This window comes from Bos indicus, chromosome X (genome assembly GCF_029378745.1).
Source record: "Bos indicus isolate NIAB-ARS_2022 breed Sahiwal x Tharparkar chromosome X, NIAB-ARS_B.indTharparkar_mat_pri_1.0, whole genome shotgun sequence".
In the NCBI taxonomy this organism is placed as follows: Eukaryota; Metazoa; Chordata; class Mammalia; order Artiodactyla; family Bovidae; genus Bos; species Bos indicus.
Genome location: NC_091789.1, coordinates 97,491,858 through 97,499,493, shown reverse-complemented (window position 1 = coordinate 97,499,493; position 7,636 = coordinate 97,491,858). Strand labels below are relative to the sequence as shown.

Below are 7,636 nucleotides of genomic sequence, written 5' to 3'. Positions count from 1 at the left end.
ATTTTATTTAATTTTAATCCATTTAAATAATCACATACGACTAGGGGCTACCATCTTTAAGAATATACCTCTACAGCAAGTCTCCTCACCTGTGGTGGACCATACTCAGCCACTTGCCTTCACCCAAAACATGCTCTTCGTGACCGCTTGGATGATTTTAATTCACTTAGAGTCACCACTCTTCATAAAATCCCATGTACAGCAAACACGCTAATCAAAACCATCAGCTGCTTGTAAATTCCTATTTTTGCCATCACCATGTACTATTTTTATTTTTATTTTTTAAAATAATTGACAGACATCACCAATGTAATGCAGTGTGTTTATGTGATGAATACTGCTCAGAGAATTAAGGATCTTTTGGGTATTCAAATCTTACCTTGAATCTGCCCAGATAGTTTTTGTTCCTTCCACTGCATCTTATTACCCTGCTGGTCTTTAAACCAAGTTTGATAGTTGAAGTTTGCTACAATGTGGAGTGAAATTTATCCTTTGGTGTCTGATCTCAGAATCTAATCATAGCAACTGACATGGAAAACGTGTTCACAGACTAGACCAAACTTTCATCTGCACTGTTAGAACAAATCATTCCCGAAGACTGTTCATATATCAATTGGCTATTGTCTAAATAAATGAGGTAAATTTCAATTCTCTTACTACTAGAAAAAAAAATTGCCACCTTTCTTTAGAATGTCATGAATAGACAAATTTTACTTCTGAAACACAAGCACTTGAAGAAGTATAAGTTTCAGCTAACATCCTGGTTATTTTCTCCTTACCAGCATCAGTGTCTTTCTATTTATTTACTCAAATGAGGAAGGAATCTACATTTAGATTAAAATTGGTTGCCTGGACTATACGTTCTATTTTGTTCCTTTGTAGATCGCACCACCTTTGAGATTTCCAAGTGGTGGGGCAGACTGCTGGCTATAGGTCTGGATTCAAAGAAGAGGTCTGTGCATGGGCTATGAATTTGAGAGTCTATGACATATAGATGGTGCCTGGAGTCAAGCAAGTAAACCTTAGAACAGGGGGCAGATGACACACCCCTTTCAAGAGATTTATCTTGAATAAAGGGAAGGGCATCAAGGCCCAGGTAGCTGAGTGGACGAGGAAAGGGTGGAACCTCATGAGGGCTCATAAAATATAAATGTGTGTGTGTGTGTGTATGAATGTCTTAGAAGTCATGTTACTAGCTGAACAGGTGATGACATAAAAACCTTGGATTCTGCTTCAATCCACTTATTTCCATGTGTGTGTGTGTCTGTGTGTGTGTGTGTGTGCGTGTGTGTGTTTGCTGACCCCAATTCAAAAGTTTAAGTTTAATCGCATGACTAAACTGATGTGATGTGCTTATATAAAATAGGTGAATTTTGCTATTTTAACTCTCACCAGGCAGTTTCATGTCCAAATTCTGTGGCTGAGACTTGGCAAGTACCTTCCTGTAGACCTTGTGGCTGGACACTCCCTCTTCTTTTTATTTTCCTCTTAAAAAGTTGGTTTTCTTTTTCCAGCACATGATTTATCTTTCATCGAAATTTCAGTGTCATCTTTGTGCTGTTTATATATAGACCCTTTCCACAGTAGCATAATTTACACTGGTCTGCTGTCTGTGTCCATCCCACTTCCATCCCTGGGGCACTGCTTTCTCCTTCATAAGTCATTGTTTATTTAAGTCTCTTGTGTCTTTGCACACGAATGCTAAGCTTTATCTTCTTCCAGCATCTATCTCTAGGACACCACTGGAAGGGAAGATGACAGAAGAGGGTTTGTCTACCGAATTGTAATAACATTTCATTCCTGTCTCCTTAAGACAGGCAGAAGCAGAGATGGACTATCAAAAGATGCAACAGAACCAGATGTAGAAACAGCCAGAGACAGGACAGCCTGACAGAAAAACAGAGATAGCTGGTCAGGCAGGCTGAGAAAGCCCAACAGATGGACAGACTCAGAAATTGTACCTCCTCCCGCAAAAGAGACAGCTAGAAAGGCATACACAGAAAGGGGCAGACAGAGACAGGTAGAAATAGATGGAGACAGAGACAGGGAGGCAGAGGAAGCCAGGCACAGACAGGGACAAACAGACACCCATTCAAACTAAGGCAAAGAATGATGGTTGCAGACAGAGACAGGGAGACAGGCAGAGGCTGATTGACACAGATAGAAAGACAGAGACAGACAGACTGAGAGACAGAGAAAGACAGACGCACACTGAAAGAGAGCCAACAGACATAGAGATAGTGATGGGGAGAGAGAGAGTCAGAGAGAAACAAGGTTGGGGGTGGGGAGAAAGACAGAGACAGATCGGGACAGAAAGGGAAAGACAAAGACAGACGGATGGAGAAAGAGACACAGAGAGATGCAGATACAGACGGATACAGAAGCACTGGAGAAATACAGAGACAGAGACAGAAACATAGAGACCCAGACACAAACAGATTGTCAGAAACAGAGAGAAACAGAAAGATAACGGACAGTAAGACAGAGACAGAGAGTGACGAAGATAGGCAGTCTGAGACAGAGACTGAGGAAGACAAAGACAGAGGTAGATAGAAATTAGACAGGGATGCAGACAGACATCATGGAGACAGAGATAGGGGATGACAGAGAGAGTGGCAGACATACAGAGAGGGAAAAACAGAGACAGGGATAAATCCTCATCATTGTCAAGGACCACGTGGTATCCCATAGGGGTACATCTCCTTTAGTGTGGCGTTTACTTTGCTGTTATTTAGCTTGATGGTTTCCTGTAGCATTACCATGACTGTTCGTCGCCCTGCCTCCCCATCTCCCCTTGCCTTTACGAAGAGGCTAACAAAATGAGTATCAACATGGGAAAAGGTTTCTTCCTCATCCTGAGCAGTCAAAAAGAAAAGAAAAAAAAAAAAAGAGAGAAAAAATAGAGACAGGTATTGGATAAATTGCCCAAACTGGCAAATGGCAACAGTCAGGGTTTGTGAGAGTTTAAATGTTTAAATGAGTGTATTTCAGCTGTCACTGTTTGTACATTATTGAACATCTTTCTATTGTAAGCGGCAACAAGCAATTTAAGGATTTAAAGCTCGTTGGGTAGGAAAACAAAAGCAGATCTTTCAGTCAAGGTACACTTGTAGCTAAGTAGTCTCTGAATTTCCCAACTGAGGATACCTCTGTTTAGATGAAATGGCATCTTGGCATTCAGCTCAAGAACAAGTGATTTCAAATTGCTTAGAGAGTTTACATAAAGAAAGTGAAATTCTTACCGAAAAAAAAAAATAACAATAATTTTTACGTTTCAACTGAATCATGACTTACTCTTCTCCCCAGTTATTTTTAAACACAAATAAAATGAAGTCTATTGTTTGTAGTTGGTTAGGTATATGGAATATAAGGGAACACAAGAAAGGGTAGGGGGCTGCAAAATTAAGGGCAAACATCGAAGGATGCAACAGCAGCTTCCTGGTTGAACCATTTCATATAAGTAACTGTCACGTAAATATTACTCTAATCCTAGTATGTGGGTTTGGGATAAGGAAGCCTTTCAAATCTCCTTAAAGAGGAAAAGGAATGAATGAATGGATAAAGTCAAAAGTAATTTGTTCACTGATGGACAATGGATAAAATCTAATTGGGAAGAGAAACATAAACCACCAGTAAGGAAAATTCTGATTTCAACTAAGTAAAGCCTTAAATCTGGTGACTGTTTTTTTTTTTTTTTTTTAATTTAAATGTACATTTATTTATTTTAATTGGAGGCTAATTACTTTACAATATTGTATTGGTTTTGCCATACATCAACATGAATCTGCCAAACACCAATAGAGTATACTATTTTTTTTTATTTGTTCATCTTGTATTAATTTATCACACTCTTTCCAAGCATGTATTTATTATTTATATGGATTCTTAAATAGAGTTTTCCATTCTTTGACCTCAAAATGACTCAATGGAGGGAATGGGATGGTGACAATTTGTAAGTTAACAGTAATCAGAAACTAACAAATTCAAATCGTGACTAGTGTGCTTCTCCTTTTGTGACAAAAACACTTTTTATCTTACCCTTTTGATTACTAGTGTGGACTTCTCGTGATCCCACTTCCAGATGCCAAATAATTCCCATTATAATTCAAAAGCGTTTCTTTCCAGAGGTTACCAGACCTGTTTTTAAGCGGGAAAGAGTCTTTCCACGTACAATTCCAACGTCAAATGTTTCTGAAGGGCAAAGGCCATCAGCGTGCTTAGAGAGTGCATTCTGGTGCATAAATAATTCGTGGCTGTATGCCACAGAAAAAGTCTGTCTAGTACCGAGATGTCCTCATAGCATCAATCTGCCGCCTTCCACTCCACCCCCAATATAGGGTTGTATAAGATTGGAGGCGTCTTTCTAGGGTTAAAATGCTAGGAAAGTCAAAATAAAGCCAAAGTAACATCAAGATACGATATGAAGTCAACTAACCTAAGAATGTTGAGGAACAACCAATAAAGAGAAGATCATCAGTGTAGCCTGGGTGCGTTCACAGAGTGAGAGATCATGGGAACCAAGTACTACACACTCAGTGGCAGGGAATGGGGAAAGGGAAGCAATCCAAAGGAAGCTAGCGGTAGTAGTGGTAATGAGTGGGGCAGAGTGGCTCTAAACACGCGAACTGAAAGAGAAACCAAACGGTTTCTTTAACATTCCTTTAATCAAGCTAAAGGAAATGCATATTTTAAAAGAGTTTCACCAGCAGTAGTAGAGTAGGTAGGTTCACAGGTTCTCTCTAAAGTCAACTGGTCTTTGACTTTGCAGAAATGATGGGAGGGGGCATTGATGGATGGTGAACCAGGAGGACAGGTTGCCACTTTAACAGCACAAATGAGGTCTAAAGGTGTTGGGGGAGCAGGGCTTTAACATTTCTCCTCTTCATAGGCTCAGGTAAACGATCTCAAGTATTATGAGCTACAGTTCAACAAAGACTCTGACAGAGGTGGGCCACCAGAGGTGGGCAAGTCCGGTTGGTCCCGCAGAAGGAGCTGGCATCTGGACAAAGCTGGTCGTCCCTGACCCCAGGAAAAGAGCTGCTCACCTCTCTGAGATTTTGTTTTCAGGAGTCCTCACTCAGGGAAACGCCCCTCTCTGGGGAGGTACAGGAAATTACAGGTCACATATATGGGGAAAACCACATCTTCGTTCTCCAGATTCACCACCTCTAGCTCTTCATCCTTTCCCAGGGAAAGCACCTGGAGTTCTGTCTCCTTCCGGAAAATGGCTCTTCCAGCCCTGTCCAAGGAGGCCAGGCGCAAGCGGAACGCGACCTTTCTCTGCCAGAGTAAGCTGACCCCGAGACCGCAAGACTTGTTCAGCACGCTGCGCTTGAAAATGATGCGCCGGTTGGCATAGCACACCACCAAGTCCCAGCCGACGTTGAAGCCTGCCCACCGCCAGGTGCACTGCTTATCCCTGAGGAGCTGGCCCCCGCACCGCATGCTGGTCCTCTGGAGGTCGGACTCGAAGACATCCACGGGCCCGAGGTCTCTGGTCTGCTCAGCCCGGAGGAGGGCAAGCCACTGCTCTTTGTACACTGGGGTCAGCCACGTGGCAGGGATCAGTGCATCCTGGTCGATGATGCGTGCTGACGGCAGGTCGCAGATCATGTAGGCAAGCCGCAGCTGCTGGAACGCTGGCACGAAGGCTCTGCCCTGCTCGGTCTCCAGGAAAGGGGTGCCCTCTGACTCCTGCCTGGACCTGGCAAACCACGAGTCGGCGTCAGGCAGTAGGTCTCTGCGGGGGCCTCTCCATGTCGGCTGCAGCTGCAGGAACATCCACTTTTTCAGCGTCGTGTACACATCCATCTCTACCTCCATCACGAAGAGCTCTGAAGAGGCAATGACCTCTTTCATGAGATCCAGGCTAACTTCTCTCAATAACTCCTCACTATGCTGGGTCATCAGGTTGTCCAGCAGCCACTGAAGACACATGGCCCTGATGTTCTGCAGTCCGTAGCTCTCAGCAGAGCAGTAGTAGCTGCACACGGTCTGATCACTGACCGTCTCCTTCATTATCTCTCCGCACTGCTGAATCAGCTTGTCCAGCTGCAGCATGCTGGCTGTGGCCAGCATGGGGACCACTCGACCGGGTGGGATGAGCACAGAGTTTCGGTACAGGGAACCTAAAGCCTCGTGCAGTGCCTCACGATCAATGTTCTCGTCAGGCATCTGCAACTCTACAGTATCCATGGTTGTCTCACGCCACGCACCACTGAACATGCTAGCAAAGTATCCTGACCGGCACAAGTAGACCTTGTGCAAGTTCCACTCCTTCCCCAAGGCACGGATCTGCACGTCACTCCCTTCTCCTCTCAGAAAAAGTGTCTTATAAACGGACTCTAAACGGTCTTTTGCTCGCTTCCTGTGAGGCGCTTTTGTGAGCTGCCCTTCTGGGCCTGTCTTCCGCTTGTGGCGCCCTTGGCTAGTGGTGGGTCTGGCCTCTTCGCTCTCCTCCCCTTCCTCTATCACTGCCACTGCTACCTCCTCGGCCTCCTCCTCCCCCTCAGGGGCACCTGGCTCCTCTGGGGCATGCCCCACTCTGTTCGAGGGCATCTGACTGTTGACTGCTCCCATGGCTTTTACCTCAGGGGTGCAGAGGGCAAGCTTCCTCACCAGACGCAGCCGCCACTGGCACTAGCTCAGCCCACGGTGTCGTTGGATACGGCTGATGTTTGTGACGTCATCTTGGACGCCACGCAAAGCCACACCCACGAGGCTTTCCCCTACCCCTCCCACTCCCCATCACAGGATAAGTGCACTCTGTACCAGGAATTCCACTCTGTGTATCTTTCCCTCCAGGGATGATTTCTCTGGGGCTCCCTTCGTAGGATACTGGTGGAACAGAGGACTTTGTGTATGAATTTTCCCCATGAATCTTAAGAACATCATTTCCTCTTCCCCATTTGACATAATTACTGATCACTCCTTTTTTTGGATAATTACGTCTTGGTTCCAGCTCTGTGCTCTATGCACCTTAATTTCTGTAATTATTTTCTTAGGTTATCCCATCATTTGCGGCTGTCAAAACATTTTCTGTGATAAAAGTGGCAATGTTTGCCCAGTCTTTGCTTTTGTCTCTATTTTAGACACCAGCTAAGCATGTAACAAACTTAAACACTGAAAGAAATGAGGAATGAATGAGATGGATTTTGATTTTTGAGGAAATTAATAATATTAAATACCGACAAGTGTTATATGCTAAACAAAGTATACGGTGTAGAGAGAGTGTGGACCTTTCAATGACAAGGAAAGTACAATGCAAGGGAAAAAACTTTGAAAACGGTAAGTCTCTCAGGTCATTTGACCTTGCCTAAGTAGAATGTTTGGGGCTTCCCAAACATTCCCAGTGGTAAACAATCCACCTGCCAATGCAGGAGACGCATGAGGCATGGGTTGGGAAGACTTCCTCGAGGAGGAAACGACAACCCACTCCAGTATTCATGCCTGAAAAATTCCATGAATAGCAGAGACTTGCAAACTCGTGTCCATGGGGTCGCAAAGATTCTGCCCTATTCAAATCATGTGAGTAGAATGTTTACACACTTTGAATAGGACAGGATAACCTTAAATCACATTTTAAATATTCTCTGTTAGATGGCTATAGAAAGTTGATAAGAAGGTCTATATAATG

General features: G+C 44.0%; 1 pseudogene; it reads right to left on the bottom strand.

Annotated features, from left to right (window-relative positions):
• Window positions 1–3,261: 3,261 nt before the first annotated feature.
• Window positions 3,262–6,722, bottom strand: LOC139181013 (germ cell-less protein-like 1 pseudogene; annotated as a pseudogene).
• Between the last annotated feature and the right edge of the window lie 914 nt (window positions 6,723–7,636).